The 23,899-nt window shown below is 47.5% G+C and overlaps 1 protein-coding gene across 3 annotated transcripts in view; it reads right to left on the bottom strand.

The window, feature by feature from the left end:
* Nucleotides 1–23,899, bottom strand: part of Crtc3 (CREB regulated transcription coactivator 3) — a 110,079-nt gene that overhangs the window by 48,205 nt on the left and 37,975 nt on the right. The gene's annotated exons all lie outside the window — the stretch shown is intronic.

Below are 23,899 nucleotides of genomic sequence, written 5' to 3'. Positions count from 1 at the left end.
AAACTGTATGATCTAGAGACGCCTCAACAGCTTCCTCTTGCTAACAAGTCACTCTGGCTTTCTTACCTATAAGACAGGAATGATAGTTTCCATTTGGGCTTGTTAAGATGTGAAGTGAGGACAGGCGGCTGGCGCACACCTTTAATACCAGCACTGGGAGGCAGAGAGGCAGGTGGATCTCTGCTGTGAATTCGAGGCCAGCCTGGCCTACAAATCGTTTCCAGGACAGCCAGGGCTACACAGAGCCCTGTCTTTAAAAAAAAAAAAAAAAAAAAAGAGGGACCAGTGAGATGGCTCAGTGTGGTTGAGGTACTTGCCACCAAGCCTGATGGCCTGAGTTCAATCCTCCCAGGATCCACATGGGGGAAAGAGAAAAACGACTCCCATAAATTGTCCTCTGACCTCCACACACATGCCGTGGCACACATGAATAAACAAGTCAATAAATAAATGTAATAAAAATAAAGACAAAATAAAATGAAATGAGATCCCTTATGTGTGGACTGCTCTGTCCCAGACATATCTGGGCATTAGAAGGGAAGATAGATGTACGTGTGATGGGGCATACTGGGAAACATCCCATTAAAGGTCACCCTACAGATTCTTCTCATGGTTAGTATCTTCTTCAGCATGGGAAGGAAGCCTCCCTACATCTCCCTCAACAGACCTAGACCTCAGTGAGGCACCATCTGCTGTTCAGGCCACACCACCTCTAGCTGTAGGCTGGAATGAATGTCTGTGGAGGGAGAGGGGGTGAGTGGACAAGTGACTTGAGGCGGCAGTGGTCAGTGACTTAGGAGCAAATGGGTATCTGGTCCAAACAACCGCTCATACCCTTTCCTTTCTGCTGTGAGAATGCTAGGTCCCAAATAAAGCATGTTCCTTCTGCCTGGACTGCAGAAAGACACAGGAGAAGTTCAGGGGGTGCCCTGCAGCTACTGCCTGTAATCCAAGTGAAGAGCAGGTGTCTGCTGAGAGCCCTGGTGTTTGGATGGCTGTTCCTGTAGCTAACCCTCCTGCTTCGGTAGGGACAGCAGGAAGAGCTGCGCTGAGGAGAGCAGAGAAAGAGAAAAAACGACTCCCAACGAGAAATCCAAGACTGTACACACTGCTGCCATGTACTTTCAGCAGAGCCTCAGCTCAGCTCAGCTCTGAGGAGTACTGTGAGGATCCAGAATCTGAGACTCAGTGCTATCTGGGGTGCTGTGAGGACCACTCGAGGCAGACGAGCATTGTCAGCACAGCGGGGCAACAGAGGTGGAAAAGTCATCTGAAAGAATTTCTAACAATTCCAAGAACTCACTGTGGGAGAAACCCAAATTCAGCTGTATTTCCATGGCATTGTGTTTGTTTGGGATAACTTAGTTTTATTCTGAAACAATAAAGGGAGGGCTGGCCAAGGAACCGTGTCAGGGTCTGGAGCCAGCGCTGCTCAAGAGGGCCCCTGAGCACCAGAGAGCGGAGGGAGGGAGCACAGGGCGTTGTTATAGCAACTGAAAACACCACCAATAGCCTGAAAGTGCAAGTTAACACCAGGAGGCCAGCCAGGACCTCAGCAGCCCAGGGCTGGCTGCTGGGCTGTCCTACAAGAGGACCTGATTGTTGGGGTGAGCACAGAGAAGTGCCTGGGTAGCATAGCAATCCAAGAGACAAGAACTCTTCTGGCCCTAAGTTATCCATCTGCAGGAGGGCAAACTGAGTAAAGCCTGCTCCAAACACCAAGATTCCATGGAGCCCTGGAGGTAGGGAGCGGGCTGAGGCTAGCACTCAGGTGGGCAGGAGATGGCCAAGGCCACTTCTTCCTTTGTTTCTGTGGTGAGCTATGAGGAAAGGGGATATGTGGATACTCAACGCAGCTCAAACTACTGTGGGAACTGAATGTCCACATGCAAAGAACCTTGCTCTCAGGCTCTCCTTATCTTTCAGGATAGTAAACTCCCGAATTGTTCTGGAAAATGTATCTACCAGGGCAGCAAACTAGTCCTGCCTCGCAGGTATTAAGTGGCTGACAAGGCAGGGGAGCCATAGCTAACACAGACAGCAGAACCTTTCTGACAACGACTGCTGAAATCGCAGTACTGTTCAAGGTCAATGTCCACCCCACCCCCACCCCTTCAGTACTAGGCAAGCGCCCTACCACCGAGGTCCATTTCCGAACCTGGTTGAATTGCTTTGGTGGTTGTCATTTTTAACTTTTTGATAAGGTCTTGCTAAATTATTGCTCTGTCTGGCATTTGAACTTGTGATTCTCTTGCCTCGGCCTCCTCAGTAGCTCAAATTACAGGCTTACAACACCAGGCCTCTGCAAGTTGTGGGTTTCAGTGAAGAAATCTAGAGCTAATAGCCCACTGTATTATACTCTGAGAGCACTCCCCCAAGGGACCAAGATCTTGGGTAGCAACCAACCTCTCCCACACCCCTGTGTGTGTGTGTGTGTGTGTGTGTGTGTGTGTGTGTGTACATATGCACACACACCCAGATTTATTAGGGAAAAGGAAGAAACAATTCGACAGAGTGGGAGGGGTGCCACAGAAGGAATAGCCTGGCTTTGGGTATTGTGTTTGCTTGTATGTTTTGTTTTTAAGCAGATTCTGATATAGCCCAGGCCGCCCTCCTACTTAGCTGAAGATGACCTTGAACTCCTGGGCCTCTCATCTTCACCTCACAAGTGCCGGATTGCAGATGTGCACCACCATGGTACTAGGGAGGCGCTCTGCCACTGAGCTGCATTCCAAGCCCCGGCTAGGGCTCTTCGTGGGTGGGTGACCATACACAGGTGACAGAGAGCACACAGGTGTCCACGTCATATCGCTTCTGAAAGCCACAGCTGCAGCTGGTCTCCTCCCCTTCCACTAGACTCAGTCAAGTCCAGTGACCAGAGGAATACATTGCCTCCACTGGAGCAACAAGCGCTAGGACACATTTACATTGACTCTCTCGGCGGATAATCAACATTGCTGGCCTATCGCTACATTTGTGGTTAATTAGAATTCCACATCTTTCTCACTTCACTGGCAAACATATGGGGATTCCTATCAAGCCAGTTTTGGTCATTCAGTGAGCTGAAGTCTGAGTCAGAGAGCTGTATGTTTAAGGGAATTATCATTATTAAAGGCCTGTATGGAGCTGGCAAGACAGCTCAGGGGTTAAGAGCACTGGATGCTCTTCCAGAGAACCTGGGTTCAGTTCCCAGCACTCACATGGCCACTGACAGAGAATCCATGCCCTCTTCTGGCCTTGGAGGGCACTGCACACATGCACTACAAAGACAAAACACCCATATACATAAAATAAAAATAAATGAATCTTAAATTTAAAAATAAGCTGGATATGGTGACACATGCCTTTAATCTCAGTGCTTGGGAGGCAGAGGCAGGTAGATCTCTATGAGTTCAAGGCCAGCATGTTCTACACAGTGAGTTCCAGAACAGCCAGGGCTATATAGAAAGACTCTGTTTCAAAAACCATAATTAGTAATAATAATGATAAACAGTAAAATTTAAAAGTACACATATGCAATAGTATATGATTTATTTATAATCAACCAAGACATACTTTATTTCTGCAGCAAAATAGAAAATAATTCTAAGTTAAGATTATACTTCTATACAAAGTAATTATTTATTCATTTGTTTGTTTGTTTTTGTTTTTTTGAGACAGGGTTTCTTTGTGCAACAACTCTGCCTGCCCTGGAACTCACTTTGCAGATCAGACTGGCCTCAAACTCACAGGGATCCACCTGTCTCTGCCTCCCAAGTATCGGGTTTAAAGGCATGCACCACCACCACTTGGCTATACAGTTATTAAAAACAGAAAAATATGATTATAATACTTTCAAGTAAAGAACGAGCTTCTAAGTACTAACCTTTTTTGGGGTGGAGGGGTTTTGAGACAGGATTTATCTATGAAGCCTTGGCTGTCCTAGAACTTGCTCTGTAGACCAGGCTGGCCTGCCTCTGCCTCCCCAGTGCTGGGATTAAGGGTGTGTGCCACTACCTCCCAGTGCTAATCAATTGACATTCTTGTATATAATGAGTTCTATTAACATTTTAAAACTGTTCCTGTCTAGCATGCATGAAACCCTGAGTTTGATCTTCAACACTCCCAAGACAGACAGACACACACACACACATCTGGATGTTTATACATATATTAATTAACCCAGCCCTGGTGGTAATCACCTGGAACTCTGGCTACTCCAGAGGCTGAGGCAGGAGACCTGCTTAAGCCCAGAAGTTTAAGGGTAACAAGGATCTCTTGAAAGTTCTGATTGACAATGCCAAAATCCCGGCATCTTCACAGAGCATTGCCAATCAACAGTCTCAAACAGAAGCCATCTATCTAGGCAGCTCTCAGGAGCTGTACACATAAAGTGATCAACAGAGATCAAAGAATGGCTAAAACGGCAAAAGCCACAGAAAACCACCAGGGCCAGAAATGCATACTGGCCTGAAACTTCAACACCACCCAAGATTCAGTATCACTTATGTGGCAACTTCAGCCATCTCAGCAGTAAAACAAGAAACCAAGAGTCAGAAGCAGATGGGAGCCAAAGAACAGTAAGAAGGGAATCCCTGGGATTCTCTCTTACACCACACACAGGCCTCTTTAGCCTTCGGGGGGGGGGGGGGGACACGAAGGTAGGGATGGGGATGCTGGTTTACCAGTGTGCATTAGACAAATAAAGCAAGGACTACCACAGGGCAAGCTGGGTCTGCTCGTCCTTCTGCAGACGGGAACTAGGTCCAGAGGAATAGTGATTTTTCTCAGGAAGGCAGAGCTAGAAATACGTTTTTGTTAGTTAAATTGTTTTTGAGACAGTCTCTCCCACAGCCCATGCTGGCCCTGAACTATGCAGCCAAGGCCCCTGCCTCTGCCACCTGCGTGCTGGGATTCCAGGTGTGTGGCACCCTGCCCAACAGCCTGGAAACTTGAATTCTGAATCTCTGAACCTCATTCAGTAATCTTTACACCTTATCACTCTGCCTTTTTTGCTAAATGGCCTACATACAATCAACTGCTTTTGAGATTTTTAAATAAGAGTTTTAGCTGACTTATAAATTCTTTATTAAGACTCTCTACTCAGGCATATTAGTCCATGCCTAAAATCCCAGCACTGGGGAGCTGAGGCATAAGGATGAAAAGTTCAAAGTCACATTGGGTTACACAGTAAGATTCTGTTTCAGGAGATGGGTGGATGGAGATATATATCCCGAGCTGTAGCTCAGTGGTAGAGCACACTTGTATAAGGCCCTTAGTTCATTTATTGACTCCTCAGCAACACACACACACACACACACACACACACACACACACACACACACACACAGAGTTTAAATGTTACTATGTTTGTAAATCTACTAAAGATCTAAAAGTCAAGTGACAGTAGCCTGATAAAATACTTGATTATGCTATAATGTATATAACACACCTATGGAGTGATATTCACCTATGATCTCATTTGAGGTAGGGAACCAACTTCATATTTCACAATGGTCAGCTAGCTAAAAGCCCTAGAGCTGTTTTCTGGTCAAGCCATGCTTCCTCCTTTAGACTGAAAATGCTCCTTCAATAGTCCTACACGCCTCTCTGTACTCCGGTCCACAGCTGTCTCCTACTTCCCTGATAAGGGTGAGCAGGGGGTCTGGAGGCAAGTTTGGTCGGAAGGTAAGATGGCAGACAGGGTGAGTTAGTGCTTGGACTGAGGTCACCCTGAAATGGATCACTGAGCTCTACAAAATGACCCTTTAGTTAGCCTGCCATGGTGAAGTTCTCTAGTTTTTGGTAAATTTGTGAAGACTGGCCCCAGGTACTGACCATACTTCAGCTGAGGAAGGGTAGGAGTGAGGGCAAGCTCTATGAGCAGGGTTTATTTATACGTGGGCTGGAAGGGAGACATGCTCCAGGCTTGCTCTTTTCCGAAGGCATGTGTGATAAGTAAGTCACCTCCGGAAGCTCTTTGGTTCTCATGATGTCTTCGATACAGTTCCTGTAGTAAACCATTACGACCAAAGCAACTTAGGGGGAAAGGCTTATTCTGGCTTACATATCCTAGCTCACCACAGTCCACCGGGGGAAGGAAGCCAGCGCAGGAACTGAAGCAGAGACCATGGAGGAAAGCTGTTTACTGGCTTGCCCCTCATGGCTTGTTCAGCCTCCTTTCTTATACAACCCAGAACCACCTGCCCAGGGAACACACACACACACACACACACACACACACACACACACACACACACACAGAGACACACACACACACACACACACACACACACACACACACACACACACACGAGTGATCTGGGACCTTCCACATCAATCATTAATCAAGAAAATGGCCCACAGACTTGCCTACACGTCAATCTGATGGAAGCATTTTCTCAGTGCAGGTTCCCTCTCCCCAAGCATGTTTAGGTTTGTGTAAAGTTGACAAAATCAACCAGCACACATGACAAAGACCAACCTGCCCACAGCCACATATGCCAATGTCCTGCCAGGCTCTCTGACCGCGGCATCCCCACATCCCTTTGCCCTCTGCAGCAGTAGAGCCCAGCAGAGAATGGGATTTCAGTGCACAAACTCCCACGAGCTCCTAACTGTCGTGGAGTCCTGCTTTTCTCCAGGTATCTCCTCCTCCTCAGCCTAAAGTGCCACACAAAAGGAAAGGAAGCCTAATTAAATGAACCAAGCTAAAAGACTGCTCTACAAAATGCTGGACTACAACACGGTTTTGATTGTTGGGTTGTTTGCTTTGGCAGTGAAGGTCACAATCAAGGCAGCTCGTATGAGTACAAAGGGCCAGGCCAAAGAATCTGTCCAAACAAGAAATAAAGGCTGGGGCATGGTGGCACATGCTTAGAATCTTAACACGCAGGCAGCCAGGGCAGCAGGTGAGTGCCAGGCCAGCCTGGATACACAGCAAGACCGTCTCAAAAGAGAAAAAAGTTACAAGGGTATTAACAAAGAACAGCACCCCAAACATGCTTGAGTGTGGAGGCTCGGGCTCAGCCGGGGCAGCCTTTTAAGACGATGAGGATGAAAAGCACAGCATCTCTGGCAGGGCTCCCCATCCTAAAGAGGGGAGGTGGCACCCTGGCTGACAGACCTGAGAGCCAAGAGCGCCAATCCCTCCCTCCAGCACCACATGGTGCCTGCCCTGTAACGGGTGCCAACGTGTTTGCTTAATTATCTAATGTTTCTAGCAACTCAGGCTCCAGAGCAGAGTGTGTCCCCCAAGGGTTCCCAGCATGAATATAGTTCTGTTCCCACTTAGTTTTATATTTGTGTATGTGTTTAACAGGAAAGTGCCATATGCATACAATTTATAAACAAACAATATGCCCAAATTGGTGACACAAAACTCTTTTTATCATTAGCATGAGTGATCAGAAAGTTTAATGGCAAGATGTTGATAATTATTAAAAGTAGTGATGGTTTATTATTCCATTCTTTCTACTTTTGTGTCCAGCTAAAAATTTCCATATTAAAACAAAGAGTTTCAACTTCAAATCCTCAGGGCAGGCGGCCATGGAGAATGAAGGTTTGGAACCGTTGAAAGGCTTTGTACTCTGCTTTGGGTCATGCCACTCTGGCTCCCGGAGAAGAGGTTTAAACTTCCTGTTTCCCACCTCCCTGCCTGGAGTGATGTTTAGTGGTGAGCAAGGCCACCTGCTCAGCACAGCTCCCTTGAAGTCTGAGTGGGACTGGAGACCTTTCTTCTGGGAAATTGAGGTCTGCCCACTCAGCTCCAGTCGGCCCATGTTTCTTTTGATGACAGAAAGAACCGAGGAGGGAAGAAATGGCTTGGGTTTTTGTTTAGTTGGGTGTTTTCCAGGTTCTCCTCAAACTGGACATCCTTCCTGCCTCAGCCTCTCAAGTACTGGGGCTGCAGGTATGTGCCATCACATCCTGTTCTGTTGTAGGTCAGAAAGCCCTCCGAGAGAACTCGTTTTTGATGAACCAAGGCTTGAGCTGAGTCAGGGCAGGGCGAAGCAGGAGCCAGACCTAGAAATGGGATCAACTGGAGGGAGGATGCTGAGAAAACAGCCAAAGGGTCAGACAGAGACTCTAGGCCCCCCTTTTAGGAAGAGATCAAAGCACCTGCCACAGAGGATGGGTAGAGGAGGAGACAGTCATGGGGTGTTGCCCTGCTCCCCTCTTTATAGCCCTGATGCATTCTGACTCACACCAGATTCACCGCTGTGATTAAACTTGGTGAGACACTTCACTGAGTTTCAGAGAGATCTAGAATTTAGATTAAAAGACAAAAAACCTGAGAGGGGAATAGACAAGACAAGAATAGCAAAATGTGGAGGATACTAATGTGGAAGATAGTGTAGTAAGCCTGGTAGCACAGGCCTGTGATGCCAGCTACTCAGGAGGCTGAAGCAGGGAATCAAAAGTTCAAGGCCTGTCTGGACTACAGAGTGAGAGTGAGTTGAAAGCCTGCCTGGGCAACTTAGTGAAACCTTGTCTCAAATTAAAAAGCGCAAAAATGGATGGGAGGCCGGGCGGTGGTGGCGCATGCCTTTAATCCCAGCACTCGGGAGGCAGAGCCAGGCGGATCTCTGTGAGTTCGAGGCCAGCCTGGGCTACCAAGTGAGCTCCAGGAAAGGCGCAAAGCTACACAGAGAAACCCTGTCTCGAAAAACCAAAAAAAAAAAAAAAGGATGGGAATATAATTCAGTGGTAGAACACTTGTCTAGTGTGCATAAAATCCTAGGTTAATGCCAAGCAGACGGGGGTGGGCGGTGGGGGGTTTGGGAGTGGGGTGGGCAGGACACCTGGAAGATATTGAAACCAGTAAGAGTACATATAGTTGGCTAACAAAAAAGCTCCCCTCACCCCTACAGAGTATGTATAACTTTATGTCTTGTTTTTCTTTCTTAACTATTGCTGTTTTATTTTACTAGTGATATCTCTTTTTAAAATGTCTGTATTTGCAGGCATATTCTCAGGGTGCAGTCCTTGTTGTGCTGCATGCTTCTGGGATGTTCTCTTTCAGGCCGAGCTGCAGTACTCTCAAAGCATTCACCATCTCTCGAGGGCATCTGCCTGGATGAGAGGTTGCTCAGTGCATGCACACCACAGTGTGAGGTGGAGGTCAGAGGACACCGTGTGGGAGCAGGGTCTCTCCTTCCACCATGTGGGCTCCAGGGATGGAACTCAGATTTGGAACTGCCAGACCTGGCAGCAAGCATCTTTACTCACTGGGCCATCTCACTGGCCCATTCCTGATGTCTTTAAAGGACAAAATTAGAATATTTAGCTTTTAGCAGAGCAATTCCCTAGCATGCTGGGTTTGATCCCCAGCACTGGAAAAGAGGAAGTAAATTAATAAAGAACAAAACAAGTATTTAATTTCACAAACGAAGTATTAAAGTATAAGAAAATGTGTCTGGAAAGAATAAAATAATCTGGAACATTTAGTTAGATACAGCACATGGTAATTCTAAATAAAGATATCGGGTTAAAAAACCCGCAACCCTTACATCCTGTTTTTGGTTTAAAAGAGCATAGGGTACTATCCCCATCTGGCTTCTCGCTCATGATGAGACACAGTGTCCTGTTCTTCAGGATTCACCAAGTCACAAGAGCTTATGATGACCTTTCGGGTCAGCCAAGCCAAGCAGGCAGCATCCTTAACCCTGACTGCCTGGCTGCCTCCAGGTCCCACTGAACACGAGGACACACTACATTCTCAGGGTGCAGTCCTTGTTCTCTTGCATGCTCCTGGGATGTTCTCTTTCAGGCCGAGCTGCAGTACCCTCAAAGCATTCACCATCTCTTGAGGGCATTTGCCCAGATGAGAGGTTGCTAAAAATTCTCAATCAGTTGTCCCCATGAGGAACCAAGCTACCAAAAGTGAAGAATAGGTCTGCAGAACCAGATTCTTTTCAGGTTGTTGGTTTCAATTTTGGTTTCAATTTTTTTCCTTCCTTCTTTCCTTCCTCCCTCCTTCCTAGATTCTCCATTGAATCGAAACCGGATCTGGCCCAGCGGTGGTGGCACACGCCTTTGATCCCAGCACTCAGGAGGCAGAGGCAGGTGGATCTCTGTGAGTTCGAGGCCAGCCTGGGCTACAGAGTGAGTTCCAGGACAGCCTGGGTTGTTACACAGAGAAATCCTATCTCAAAAAACAAAAACAACAACAAAAAACTGGATCTGGTTGCTTACTTATAGCTGGGTTAAACCTGTTTGAAACTCTTCTGTTAAACAGACAAACTTGTAGGACCCATGTGGAGTCTTTTCCCATCTTAAGCTCTTACTTCTGCCTAGACATGGAAGGGAAAACAGACCTCTCCAACTGTGCTGGTGAGAGCCTTTCTTTTGAACATGTGTGTGTCATAGGCCTGTGCTGGTGAGAGCCTTTCTTTTGAACATGTGTGTGTCATAGGCCTGTGCTGGTGAGAGCCTTTCCTTTGAACATGTATGTGTCATAGGCCTGTGCTGGTGAGAGCCTTTCTTTTGAACATGTATGTGTCATAGGCTTGCGCTGGTGAGAGCCTTTCTTTTGAACATGTGTGTGTCATAGGCCTGCGCTGGTGAGAGCCTTTCTTTTGAACATGTATGTGTCATAGGCCTGTGCTGGTGAGAGCCTTTCTTTTGAACATGTATGTGTCATAGGCTTGGGCAGCAGCCGCAGCTTCTTAGTTCCCAACAGTCTTAGCAAGCTCTCTCCCAGGCCAGGCATGAGGCATTCCCCAGCTTCTCAGCCTACAGCTGGGAAGGGTGGGGCTGGTAGCCCCTGGCAGCCCGGCTCCAGCTGAGTCAGCTGGCTTCACCTGGAAGCGCGACCCATTCACACAGTCCAGCCCACAGATCTAGGAGTTCCTGAGGCACCATAAACAGAGCTGACAAGTGACCCTTCACTGACTTCTCACAGGCTCATTAGCAGTGATGGTCTAGACCAGAGAACAGTGGTTAAAAAGCCCCTCAGTCTCGTGACCTGAGACACACAGCACCTGAGGATTTTAAAGGAGAAATCTGAATGCTGACTCAGTGTCATCCATACTCTTAACACAGTTCTCAGGTTAGATGATTTACTTGGTACACTAAAAATGGGTAAAGAGAAATGGCCACTAGTGAATCTGGGAGTCTTGTGGACTTTCAATGTCTAATTTATATATTGAATTGTTTTCCTTTCTTGTCTGTGTGGTAGTGGGGAGCAAACCAGACTCTGACACAAGTTTAGGGAAGGACTCTGCCACTGAGCCTTTTTACCTCATCCAAGATCTGAGGGGGTTTTCTGTATTTCCTCTGATGCTTCAAGTGAGAGTCACTATTTGCGGGGAATATAAGAACTAGACACTAAAATAAAATATGCTAAACCCATGCCATCATTTCACTATTGCTCCAACACCAGAACGAAGTGAGAAATGCTGGAATCCTTTATTCCCCCTTCGATTTTCTGTTTCTTACGCCTGCTTATTTGGGGAAATGCTTAAGGTTTTGTAGTCTCTGGGAATCATTTATAATGGTGATGAAGAGGCAAAGTTGGAAGATCAACTGCCACTGGCGTGTGTCACAGCTGAGTGTGGAGAGCTCCATCAAGATCCTGACTTCTCTCTTCCTCCTTTCTGAGGCTGTAAGCCAGCCTTAAAACCCACAGCTAAGAGGACCAGCTGTGGCAGGCTGCAGACCTCTTCCTTGACCCAGGGATCCTGGGATGCTTCCCCAAGCCTGCTGGTCCCCAATCAGGGAGAGTCAAATAAAGGCAACGTTCTCTCAGACAAAAAGCAAGCGTTTGTTTCTTAGAGGCTCAACAGACAAATGAGGAACACTTAGAGCTCTGCAGAGCAGCTGAGCAAACCCAGACCCTGGGGCTGGGGCACTGCTAAGGTGGCAAAGTGCCTGCCTAGCCCGGACAAAGCCCTGGGCTGCACCCCGCCGGCTCCCCATAGAACAGGGCACGGTGGTCACACACCTCTATTCCTAACACACAGAAGGTATGAGGAAGAGGGTTAGAAGTTCAAGGTCATCCTCAACTACACAGCAAGTTCAAGGCCAGCCCAGGCTACACAAGAATCTGTCTCAAAAAGAAAATTCAAGTCTTGTTGGAATTATTATTTTTAAAAACAATAAACCATTTTATCAAGTTATTTTAGTGAGTATTAGTATTTATTTACATTCTCAACAAATACAAAATGTAAAGATGGAGAGTGTGGAGGAAACCTCTAATCCCAGTTCCCCTTCTTGCTTCCCAATACGTAAACAGGGTAATAGCTTCACGAGTCCTTCAAATCACGATTAGTGTGTACAGCAAGCAGGGACAGACGATCCTTCCAGTCCTCTTTTAGCACCAACAGTAACATAGTCATAATTACAGCTTGCTTGTGACTTATTTATTCAAGTGTGTGCCCACATGGTAGAGGCCAGAGGTCTACGCTGGGACCATTCACCAGGCTTCCTTCTTGAGAGACTCTCTCCCTGCTCTGGGACTTGCTGAGCGGGCCAAGCTGACTGGACAGTGACCACTCCTGGGGCTGGGACTCCACGCACGCACGCACGCGCGCGCGCGCACGCGCACACGCGCACACACACACACACACACACACACACACACACACACACACACGCACCCACCCACCCACCCACCGCACAGCTGGCTCTTCCGAGGCTCTGGGGACTGACCCGGGCCTGGCACTTGTGCAGGAAGCACTTCCCCAGCTGAGGAATCCCAGCCCCTTCTATTTCTCCATTTATTCTCCGCAGTAACAGGGACTGGACTCATGGTCCTATTCGTGCTGGGCAGGCAGTGTACTACTGAGCAACGTTCTCGGCCCTTACACCTTGCTTTTTACTTTTAATTTTCTTATTTTACATTTATTTATTTTCGTTTGAGGGTAGGATGGGCTAGTATAGAGGGGTGGGTACATATGCCACGGCCAATACGTGGAGGTCAGAGACAACTTTCAGGGGTCAGTTCTGTTCTGGGGATTGAACTCGGATCACCAGGCTTGGCAGCATGCGCCTTAACCAACTGAGCTACTTGCTGGTGCCTGCTTCTTTTTTTTTCTTGGTTTTTTCAAGACAGGGTTTCTCTGTGTAGTTTTGGCGCCTTTCCTGGAACTCACTTGGTAGCCCAGGCTGGCCTCGAACTCACACAGAGATCCGCCTGCCTCTGCCTCCCAAGTGCTGGGATTAAAGGCGTGCGCCACCACCGCCCGGCTGGTGCCTGCTTCTTAAACTTACTCTTCCACTAAATTCCTAAAGCTGATTCCAATTTCTTAGATAGTCTGTGTTTCCTGTTGCTCCCTCCTTTCTCTTCTCTTCAGCAATCCTGCCACTTCAACCTCCAGAGCGCTGGGATGGCAACACTAGTTCTTTGTTAACTTCCACCCGCCCGCCCCCTCCGCGGACTTCTCTCTCCCAGACAGACCATGCTGGCCGACTTCTCTAACCCTGCTGCTCTTGACGGAACAGATCCCAGCCCTCTTCCTCCTCTGCTCCACTGGCTCTTCCTGTCAGCACAGGAGCACAGCCAAGACTCTCCTGTGTGACGCTTCGGGAGGGCCATGAACATGACGATGCCCCCTCTCCCTCATCCCACGTCTCTTCTTCTAAGCAGCAGGCTTCCTGGTGTGGGAGTCGCCTCGGCACCCTGATCATCTCTCAGCCCCCACCCTCTTCGACTCCACTGAAACTCCCGTGGCATTCACAGCCTTTCTCTGCCCTTAAATCCAAATGGACTTCTTCAGCTCCTAATTTACTGACATCCTAAAAGCATGAAATTGGGATGATTTGTTCTGTTTTGAAACCTTCCATTCCACGATTCCACACTCTCCTGTTTTTCTGCCTCTACAGAATCTGAGCACACGAACCATCCTTTAAATGCTGAGCTTCCCTGGGGGTCAGTCACACCACTCCACCTGCAGCCCACATCTCTCCAGGCTACAGACTGCAGTCAACAGTCCCCGGACAGCTGCGGAGGGCTCCAGTGGACGTTTCCAACTGCGCACCTTGACGAGGCACTCTGCCTCCGTCCTCCCACACCGGCCCTGGCCTGCACACCTTGACGAGCCACCCTGCCTCCATCCTCCCACACCGGCCCTGGCCTGCACACCTTGACAAACCACTCTGCCTCCGTCCTCCCACAGTGGCCTGGCCTGCACACCTTGGACCTCAGCAATCGGCCCTCTCTGGCTGTTTAACCCACAGCATTTGGACTCTTGAGCACTTTTCCTTTTCCTCTCTTCATCAGCAACACCTGGTTACGTGGGTCTCCGTCTCTTCCACACTCACCTTGATCCTTAATTCCCCATCCAGTTATTCTCTCCAAGAAATCTGAAACAGCCTTGTGATTGGGTGTTTTATTTTTGATTGTTTTGAGACGAAGTCTCACTGTCTAGCCAGGCTGGCCACACTCCCCTGGTCCACAGGTGTGTGCCACCACGCTGAGCTAGAACCGTCTGTCGCCTCCAGTCTTGTTACCTCCTCCCTTGTTTCCACACAGCCGTCAGGATAAGCCCCTAAAATGTGAATCTGACAGCCCTGCTTAGTGGTAGAAGTTATTAACAACACATTTAAAAAATCACTTCTGTCTTAGTTACATCTCTTTTGCTGTGCTAAGACACCATGACCAAGGCAACTTAAGAAAGGCTTTATTGGAGGCTCACAGTTTCAGAGGGTTAGAGTTCATGACCATCATGGCCGCAGGCAGACAGGCATGGTGCTGGAGCAGTAGCTAAGAGTACATTTAGATCCACAAGGCAGAGCACCAAACGGAAATGGCATGGGATTTTGAAACCTCAAAGTCTTCCCTATTGATGACCTCCTTAAACAAAGTCACGCTTCTCATCCTTCCCAAACAGTTCCAAAAAACCTGGAGACCAAGCATTCAAATGTCTGAGTCTATGGAGGTCATTCCCATTCAAACCACCGCAACCCCAAATAAGCCAATTTAAAATCATCTTGAAAACAAACATTCAAGAAAGGCCAAGAAAGAAAAAATAACTGAAAAGCCACATGAAAGTGGATTACTATTTTAAACTGTAATATAAGCTGACAGTAATTAGACAAAACAGTATGACACTGGACAAGGACAGCTACATCCACAAAAAGGAGGCTGGCAGACGGCACACGCCTGGAACTCAGGCACCAGAACAACTGCACTGTAATCTTAGTCCCCAAACTTTCGTTCATAAAAAAAAATTCACACGAAAAAATCCCATCACAAAGTCTGATAAGAAATGGTAAACTGTGAAAATATATATGACTCAAATCACAGAAAAAATGGCCACATTTTCTAACGTATAACACCCAATCACTAAAATTAAGGGCAAAAGACATAAATTATGCAAAGTAAAGATAATACAAATGGCTCAAAAACAGGAAAAATGCATACTTCATTTATAAGAGAAATGCAAATTAAAACTACATAGAGAGCCAGACGGTGATGGTGCACACCTTTAATCCCAGCACTAGGGAGACAGAGGATTTGAGACAGCTCAGTAGGTAAAGCACCAGGGATTTGATTCCCGGGACTGGCAGACAATGCTGGCATGGTGGCATGCACCTGCAGCCCCACACTCAGGAGGCAATGACAGGGGAACCCCTAAAATTTGCTGGCCATCCAGTCTAGCCCACTTATTGAATCTCAGGTCCCAGAGAGAGCCTGTCTCAAAAACAAAAGGCAACAAGGGAAACCAACCCCCCAGGGCTGGGAAGATGGCCAGTGAGTCAAGTGTGTGCTGCTCAAGCACAGAGACTGGAGCTGGATTCCCTAGAACCCACACAAAGCCAGCATCCTACCTCCATTGAGGAGGAGCAGGCAGGAGAACCCCAGAATCTGTAGGCTAGGTGGTCTGGCATGTGCAGCTGCTAAGAAGTAAAAGACCCCTCCTCAAACAAGGTGGAAGGCAAGGGCTGACACCTGAGGTTGTCCTCTCATACCTGTTCCACGGAACACACGTGTGCACCTGTACTCACACACGAACACACACACACACACACACACACACACACACACACACACACACACACCACAAAGTCTCTCAAACCCTGGGGAGGATGTGGGCAAACAGGCTCTCTAACAGAACAGACACGGGCATAAACTGGTACACCTTCTCAGGAGGATGAACTGGCAATACAAAGTAAACCAACAAGTGCTCCATCAACTCACTTCTAGAAATTGTTCTCGCAGCTACGCCTGTACGTATATGAAACTGTACGTGTATAACAAGAATAAATCACGGTATGCTCATCTAGTAGAAGACTGTGTTATTTTGTTTTGTCTTAGAGAGGGGCTGAGGAAATGGTTCAGTTGGTGAAGTGTTTGCCATTCGAGCAAAGGACCTGAGTTTGGATCCCCAGTACCTGCAGTAAAAGCCAGGCATGACGGTGTATGCTCTTAACCCTAGCAGTGGGGAGCAGACCCAGGACGATCTCTGGTGCTCACTATCCAGCTGGTCTTGCTGGACCAGTGAGCTCCAAAGGAGTGGAAGACTCAGCCTCAAAACAATAAGGAGGTTGGGCTGGGGAGAGGGCTCATCGGGCAGAGCACGCTGAAAAGTGTGAAGAACTGAGCGCCGATCCTGGGGAGAGGGCTCATCGGGCAGAGCACGTTGAGAAGTGTGAAGAACTGAGCGCCGATCCCCAAAGCCTGCGTAAAACAGCATCAAGCATCTGTGACCCAGTGCTCCTCCAGCAACAAGGGAGGCGGGCGCAGAAGGATCCCTGGGGCGTGTGCAACAGTGCCTGGAAGTCCTGTCCCAAAGTGAAAGGTGAAGACTGACATCTGAGGCTGTGCACTTGAGACTTGCATGTACAAACATGAACTCACACACGTGCATACACCACATACACTTACACATGCATGGCACACACATGCCTGCACACACACATGCACACCAAACACACTTTTAAAAATGGTATAGAGAGATCCCCAAGATATATTAAGTGGGAAAGAGCCAGGTCCAGAAATACAGGGAAGAGAGTCAGAGGACCATTGTGGATGTGTCTATGACCTGCCCCAAAGGAGTAAGAGCATGTGACAACACCTGTTGCCGGGAGGAAGTAACTGGAGCAGAGACATAAGGGATGCTCGGGCTGAGCATCTTTCATTTGCCCTTGACTCTGGACCGCGTGAACATGTATTCATAGATCTGGAAAACATATAACTAAAATTAAACTTAAAGGCTATATTCTAAACCCACAGAAAGACACACCAAGAAATGGTCAACCACACCAGCGGATCAAACTAGTAAGAAAACTTGGGAAAACCATATTCGAAATAAATGGTGGTGGGCTGGAGAGACGGCTCAGCAGTTAAGAAGCCCTTGCAGAGAACCTGAGTCCAGGTCCCAGCACCCACACGGTGGCTCACAACCACCTATAACTGCAGCTCTAGGAGATCCAATACCCTCTTCTGGCATCCAATGGCCCTAAAATCGTGTGCACATACCCCGCCCCCCTCCCCCCCCTACACATAAGTACATGTAATTAAAAATAATTTTTTTTAGAAAAACAAATGAACTTATCATGGACTAACCCGAGTTTGACTCCCAGAAGCAATTACTGAAAGTTGTCCTCTGACCTTCACACACATGCATGTCCACACTCACAAATACACATTATATACACACATACACACAATAATAAAGAAAATAAAAACACTCTGTGGATGTGGTAGCATATGCCTGTGATCCCAGCACTCAGGAGGCTGAGGGAGAGGAACTCTAGCTTTGAGGCCAGCCTGGGCTACAAAGCAAGACCCTGCCTTAAAGGTGGTGGTAAATTCCAAAATGGTTACAGCATTAGGAAAGAATATGGATTTTAAAGAGTGAATGGGCAGTCTTAGAGTGAAGTCTATTCTAAGCGTACTAGAAATTAAAAGCCAGCCTTACAAAATACCAGTGTCTTCAATATACAGAGCAGAAAACTCCCAGACACATTCTGAACGGAGAGATTGTTTGAAATATACATAGAAGACTGTGGGAAACAAGGTAAAAGGGGCCCCAACAGCCCCACCTCACAGTTTCCATGCCTTGGCATGAAGTACCTACATGTACAAACATGAACGCACATACATATACATCACCACACATACACTTACACATGCACACACATACATTCACACATATGCCTGCACGCGCGTGCTCACACTCTTTGACTGTGGCAGGGCCTGGAACATGCCTCTACTAACCGTATAAGCCACAGTGATGGGGTGTCATTCCCAGGGTGACGCCCCTGTTTTCTAGCAGAAGGACTAGCAGCCTCCCCTCGCCTGGCTTCCAGGAGTAAGCGTCTGTGCAGCAAGTGGATGCTGAAGAAGTCTGCAAGGTCGGAAAGGCCTCGAGGAGCTCAGGAGCTGCTGCCCCAAATGGATGCTGTACTGCTTTAACCACGAAGGAAATCTGGCTACCCTGAGGGAGGAGAAAATAATCCCCAGCCGAGTCTGATGAGTCCACGCCCTGTCCCCACAATTGGATGAGCCTGGTGAGCCCCTGAAACGGACAACCCAGGGAAGCCATGTCTGGGATTCACTACAGAAACTGCCAGATAATAAAATGTATACTGCTTTGCCACACCACACTTAAGGCCATTTGAAATGCAAGAACAGACAACTAATACACCAAAAGCCAATTTGCTTAACATATCTAGTATTCTTATATGCTAATAAAAGATAAAGTGGCCAGAGCAACATAAACGTATTCAGCCTGACTTATATGTTACACCCCCGGATTTTAGAAGCCTAGACACATGGGGATCCCTCAATTTTATTTGTTGAATGAATTAATTTCACTAAAGTAAGAGCTGTGCTGATAAAACAAGGAGATATCTCCTCCAAAGTTTGCCTGTTACATTCTTGGCGAAGATGATGACAGATATGACTGAAATAAGCATTTCCCCAAAAAAGATATGAATGGCCGAGAACCGTCGAGAGATGCTTCCTATCTAAGATCTGAGAAGCATGAAGTCCTGAGGAGGTATCACTTCACACCTGCTGGATGACTACCATAAAAAATAAAGCTGTCTAAGCTCACCAACAAAACCCAGAAGGTGCTGGGCTAAAGCAAACCCTCTCCCCTAAACTGCTTCTGTGGGGTGTCTTCTCAGCAACAGAAAGGGAGCCGGGGCATACAGTTAGTAGGACTATAAAACGCTGTGAGTGCTATGGAAACCACGACAGCAGTCTCCCCTCCACTAACCGTAGAGCCGGGAGCTGCGGCTGGAGAAGCTCAGTGGCAGAACCCACACACCCGAGCTCTGGGTGCACTCCCTAGCGCCACACAAAAGCAGAACAAACACCAAGGAAGAGGGTGCCGTTTGCACGCCCACACTCCTGGCTCCCCGGGAGTTCCAGGCCAGCCTGTGCAAATGAACCAACCTAAAAGTACCTTATGGTCCAGCAAAACCACTTCTGGGTACGCATCCAGCAGTGTATTTGTTAACTGTTTTCAGAGCTGCTTTAAGCATGACAGCCAAGGGGTGGAGACGACTCAGCTGTCCATCCTAAGGTGAAAGGGCAAAGGGGTGGTATATACACACAAGGTAATATTACTAAGCCTTTAAAAGCCTGTCACCACAACATGGATGAGCCTTGAGGGCATCGTGCTAAATGACAGAGACTGACCACACAAAGACAAAGTGTGTCTGATTTCACTTAGGCGGCTCAAGCCCAGTCAGAGTCATAGATGCAGAATGGTGGGGACCAGGGGAGGAGGGGAGGAGGAAGCGGGCGCTGTTGTTAATGGGTACAGACTTTCTAATTTCCAAGATGAAGAGGTACTGGAGATCAGTTTTGCATAACAAGTGAGTATACATAACACCACAAAACCGTACATATACACACACACACACACACACACACACACACACACACACACACACACACACACACACACACCTTTTTTGAGGCCCAGATCTCTATGTGAGGTCAGCTAGCCTCAAGTTCGCCATTCTTCACCTCAGCCTTTCACATACTGGACGACAGATCTGGCTTGTATTTGACTGTTTTGCTTCTAGGAACTGTGTGTCACAGACACCTTCAGGTAAACATCCAAATACGGATGCTATCGAGGGTGTTCACTGCAGTTTTGCTTCAGGGTTTCTCTGTTTTGATTTGGAGACCAAGTCTCCTGTAGCTCAGGCTGGCTTCAAACTTGGTGTAGCTGAGAAAGGCCTTGCATTTTTGATCCACCTACTTCCATCTTCCAAGTGCTGGGATTACAGAACGTGCCCAAGATTTCCCTTATAATAATGAACAATTACACGTAATTTAAATTCCTCTCAGTATGAAACTGGTTCAGCAAATGAAACAGTACAGAAAAGTAAACTGTACTGCTGTGTGTGTGTGTGTGTGTGTGTGTGTGTGTGTGTGAGTGTGTGTGTGTGTGTGTGTGTGTGTGTGTGTGGTGACACAATGCCATCTGAGGAAAAGGACAGTATGTGTACACAGGCTGAAAAGCTTACATATACACGGAAACCCCTAAAAGATGAACACAACACCCGGCAATAAAAGGCCCTGCCGGGGACTAGAATTTGATGTGACATCAATGAGAGAAGGGGACTTTGGCTTTCCATTTTACAAGGCTTCAAATATTATTTGAAGGGGTTTTTTTCAGTTGTTTGTTTTGTTGGGTTGTTTATTTGTTTGTCTGTTTGCTTTGAGACAGGGTCTCACTGTGTAGCCCTGGATGGACTAGAACTTGCTATATAAACTAGTCTGACCTTGAACTCACAGAGACCTGCCTCTGCCTCCCATGTGCTAGGATCAAAGGTGTGCACCAACTCGCCTAGCTCTTATTTGAGTTTATTTATTTAAATATAGGTATGAATGTATTTTTTATTTTAAAAAACTTGAAAAGCAAACAAGTAAGCAAACAGCAATAACTATTCCTTCACCAGCCTTGCACTGTCCTCAAGACAAACTGGAACTCCTTACTAAAGGAGTGAGGTGTGTGATCTGGTTCTGGCTCCCCTCCAGGCTTCCTCTGCTCCTCTTCACAGTGATGGCAGTTTCAGACTCCCCAAACTTTCGGTTCCTCACACAGTGCACACTTTCTCCTACCCCATGGATCTCTTGGCCAAACAGTGCTTCTCATTAGAACACAGGGCTCCAACTTCTAGTGGCGCTGCCCTTGGGTCACACTTCCACACCTCCTCCTCCAGGAAGGCTTCCCTGGCTGCAGTCTGGATTAGGCACCACTCTGAAGTGTTGCAGCTCTGCACTCAACTGTAGGTTTATCACATGGTGTTAAAAGTTGTAAAATCATCCCTCTTTCCCTCTGGCCTGAAGTTCCGCCTAGCAGTGACCCGGCATGTCTGGGTCATGACTGTATCTCTAACATCAAGCAGAGTGTCTAGACTACGAACTGCATGCACTAAATACGTGATGGCGACTTGTTTCAGTATTTTGCTTGAGAGAGGATCTTACTTTGTTACCCAGCCTGGCCTCAAACTTGTGACAATCTTGTTGCCTCAGCCTCCCCAGCCCTGGATTATAATGTGCTGAATAAGACTCTTACTATCAAGAAACATAAGCATATTATTATCATTTAGGGACACAGATGGTGGGAGATGGATTATATTCCCTCCATCCAGATACCACACTGTTTGTATCCGATGGTTTTGTGCCCTAAGTCTGTTCATTTTGTCAGGACCTTGCTGACAGCCATTCTAGCTAGGGAATGCTTTGCTGTACCCTGCTGAAGCCCAAGCCTTTTGTAAGCCAAAATAAAGAGCAAGTAGTAAATACACACACCAAACGTGTCACCTTGCTGTCACTGCTGGAGACTGTGACTTTGTTCTCAGCAACGACAGCATTGCTGAGTTCTTAGGAGGATGTGGTAAAATACTATTTTTTTTTTCAAATCACTTATTTTTGTTGGCTTGTTTTATCAGACAGGGTCTCATGTAGTCCAGGTTGGCCTCAAACTTGCTGTGTAAGCCAAGGAGATAGTCTTGAACTCCTGATCCTGCTTCTCTACTTCCAGAGTTCTGGGTTTTAAAGGGGTGTGTGCCATGCCTGGCTTGTTTTCTGCCCCTCACCCTCACCCCCACCCCCAGTTTGTTTGAAACAGTCTCAATACATAGCCCTGGCTAGTCTAGAACTCACTATGTAGTCCTGACCAGCCTCCAACTTGACACAATTCTCCTGCCTCAGCCTCCCGAGAACTGGGATAACAGCTATGCACTACTATGTCTGTCCTAATACTAGCTTTAAAAACAGTGATTTAAATTACAGCCTTCTGGGTTGCTACAGTAATCACTACTTGGTGTCATTATGCATGTGGTACTGAAGAAACTACTCAAGTTTCCTTGAGGATGTGCTGAAAAGTGACTTAGTCCGGAGTGTGAGATCAAGGGTGCAGCACCTGCCTAGCATGCCCCTGCCTCCTGAGTGCTGGGATCGAAGGCGTGCACCACCACCAGGCTAAAGTCTTAATATCCTTTATACTAATATGAAACATGGTCTTAAACTGTTTTTAAAAGACATGTACCAAATCACAACGTTTGTAATAATACCAGGAACAAATTTCAGTATTCTCATCAACACCAAAGAGTAACTCAACTCAGATTGTCACCTAACTGGGTGACAAGGCTGAACTCTTGGCCTGATAATGAACCTGGACTGGCAATCAGAATGTGCCAGAACAATGCTGATGCTCACACTCTTAATCCTCACAGCAACTCTGTGAAGAGGGACTAGTACCACCCCATCAAACAGACAAGGAAACTGAGGCTTGGACAGCTCCAGTTCTGGAATGCAAAGCTCGGGCAGGGAGGAGAGTGTCTGAACCCAGGCTCTCTAAGCCTAACTCTGCCCCTCCGGCCTGCAGTGGTGCACGCCACTAACTACAAAGACACCTCCACACGTTTCTCTGCTGGTTTAGTTTCCTACTTCCTGATTTTCTACCCATGAAGAACTACAAACAAACCCACAGGGTTGGAGACAGCTGGGTCCAGGGTCCATCAGACTAGCACAACTCTGAGCACTTGCCCAGCCCACCAGAGGACTCAGTCCCTGCAGGGACTAGTTGGGACCTCCCTCCCTGCTTTTACTCCTGACTCAAGCCTCAAGAACCAAATGTAAGGCAGAAAAAATTTCAAACAAAGGGTGCCCCCCAAAAACCCCAAAAACAAAAATCAAAGGGCGCCAAGCTTTGCCCCTAAACAGCTTCAGTTCCCAAAGGATTTATCTCCACTCATTCTTAGTATGAAGTCAAGAGAGCTGAGTATACCAGCCTGATGACATCATGGAGTTAACAAATGAAGAACTCAGGAAATGGTTTCTTTTTTTCTTCAAGAAATACTCTGGTTGAATTTCCTTAACAGGTTTCAACTTCTGCATTCAGAGAAAACAGTTCTGTTTCGGAAAACCAACAAAAGAGCAAAAGCTACTGGCGGAGAGCTACGGTTCCAAGCGTCAACTCTAGAGGGAAAGGCTGCCCCAGGAAGGGCCGGAAGCCTGGCTACCCCGTCTTTGCCCTGTCTGTAAGCTGGGGGCAGGAGCGGCACCTACTCCAGGGTTAGCCACCGCGCCCATGTGATACGTGGCACAGACCGAACGTGCTTTTTAACCCGCAATGGCAGCGGCAGTTAGCGGGACACCAAATACTCCTGGTAGAAACTGATGGAAAGAAGGGAGTCAGGCGCTGTGAAGCTGAGGCTCACCTGTCATCCGGCACGAGAGAGACAGAGGCAGGAGGATCACCAAGTGCTCAGGAGCAGCCTGGTCTATGCAGTGTGCTCCAGGCCAGCCAAAGCTACACAGCAAGATCCTGTCTCAACGGCAAAACAAGAGCAAAGAGATGAGAGAGAGGCCAGGGAGGGGGAGAGAGAAAAGCAGAGAGAAGCAGACTTCCCTTTCCACTTGACTGAGAGACAAAGGCCAATATGGCGGCAAAGCTCACACAGGGCTTGGGAGGCTTCAGCCTGGAGAGCAGCGCCCCGG

This window comes from Peromyscus leucopus, chromosome 1 (assembly GCF_004664715.2).
Source record: "Peromyscus leucopus breed LL Stock chromosome 1, UCI_PerLeu_2.1, whole genome shotgun sequence".
Taxonomy (NCBI): domain Eukaryota; kingdom Metazoa; phylum Chordata; class Mammalia; order Rodentia; family Cricetidae; genus Peromyscus; species Peromyscus leucopus.
Note: the sequence above shows the minus strand (reverse complement) of the source record. Positions and strands in the feature narration are given on the sequence as shown.